The sequence below is a fragment of the Olea europaea genome, chromosome 11 (genome assembly GCF_002742605.1).
Source record: "Olea europaea var. sylvestris chromosome 11, O_europaea_v1, whole genome shotgun sequence".
NCBI lineage: Eukaryota > Viridiplantae > Streptophyta > Magnoliopsida > Lamiales > Oleaceae > Olea > Olea europaea.
This window is the reverse complement of record NC_036247.1, coordinates 2,939,638-2,941,603: the sequence shown is the minus strand read 5'-3', so window position 1 is coordinate 2,941,603 and position 1,966 is coordinate 2,939,638.

The following is a 1,966-nucleotide window of genomic DNA, read 5'->3' as shown; positions in this document are numbered from 1 at the left end:
CTTCAGTATATCTCTTGACAGCTTTTCTGATGTTGGCTGAAAGCTGAGCTATTTCTTTAAGATCCTTGCTTGGATATATACAAAGTATATTTCCTATCTCAAAGCAATTTCGAACCCAATTGGCTGGTGCTCCTGGATAGAAATTTATCTTGTTGTATTTTGAATAGTGGAGAGTCTTCATCCACTTTCCTATTTCCAAATACCAATCTGATAGAATGTTAAAGATAACAATAAACAATGTTACTTCTTCATAACTATCTTTTCTAGGCATTTTTGCTTCGTGGCATATTTTGACAATATCTTTAGGATCTATCCTTCCAATAGAAAGTTTAGATTGAATTTGGCTCTGTGAAGAGCTACCTTCCTTTTTAATATCTAGAATATCTTTATTACCAGTAATAGGTTTGAGTATTCCCTATGAAGGGGTTCCTATTACTTTCTTTTCTTTCCCTTTATCCTCGGGAAGAGTGCTAGTATTCACAAGTCCCTGCGAAGGGATACTAGTTTTGGTACAAGTAACTTCTGCCTCTTGGGCTAAATTCTTGCCTCGAAGGCTATCTTGGATATTTTGAATTTGGGTTTCCAAATAGGAAACTTTTATCTCAAGTATCTGGACTTTCGTCCTTAATTGTTCTAGCTCCATCCTTGAGTATTATCAGTTCTGATCAAGAACTTCTTTGATAATAAATAATCTTCATATTTTTGAACTCCTCTTTTTACAGCAATGAGTTCTTTTCTATTCGTCTCATATCTTGTTTCAACTTCTTTGAATGTTCTTGATGTGTAACCTGCAAGTATTTCAGGACAAGAACAATCTTTTTCACACTTATATTCCTTATGATTCTTTTTAACCTTTAACACTGCTCCCCAGTAGTAATCTGAAGCATCAGTTTCCAGGATAAAAAAATCTTCTTCTTGGGGTATTACAAGTTTGGGTAATACCTTTAATTCTTCTTTTACCTTTCTTATATTTTCACAATCTTGCTCTTCCCAAGACAACATTATATTTTTTCTTAATTTTGGAAAATAATTTTTCAATTTAGCACAGTTTTCAATGAATCCTTCAGCATAATTTAATATTCCGAGGAAGCTTTGTAATTGTTTTTGATCTTTGATTTCTTCAGGAAATTCTTGAAGTTTTTCTCCAATATGGGATTGCAATTGCAATTCTCCTTCTTTTATAAATAATCCTAGGAATTCTATTTCTGTTTTAGCTAACTCAGCTTTCTTTTGAGAAAGTGTAATACCATGTTTTTTCATAATATAACAGAATTTCTCAAGATGCTCAATATGTTCATCAATATTATTTGAATGAATAAGTAAATCATCTACATATGCAATACAAAAATGAGTAATTGGTTTGATTACCTCATCCATTCTTCTTTGAAATATCTGTGGTGCATTTTTCAACCCAAATGGCATTACATTCCATTCATATTGTCCTAAAGGATTGGGGGTACTAAATGCAGTTAGTGGTTTACTTTCTTCTGTAAGCATGATTTGCCAAAACCCTGACTTACAATCAAATTTTGAAAATATCTTTTTGTTCTGTACTTGTTTAATAAGGGTATCCTTATTTGGTAAGTAGTATCCATCAAACTTGGTAACTTCATTTAACTTTTTGTAGTTTATTACCATTCTGGCTTTTCCTCTTTTTATCTCACTATGTTTTTTAACCATAAAGGCTGGGCTACTATGAGGGCTTTTACTAGGCTTAATTAATTTAGCTTCTAACAATTCTTTTATCTGATTTCTAAATTCTTTTTGATCATCAACACTATATTTCATAGGTTTAACTCTAACAATAGTATCTGGATTGGTTAATTCTATTCTTGCCTTTACTTTATCTATATTCCATTTTTCTAATGGATTTTCAGAATATGTTTCAGAAATTTCTTTTTTCAATTTTTCAATCCTATTTTCTGTTGTCATTTTTAAGACTGTAACTGGTTTAAATTTTTCTGTA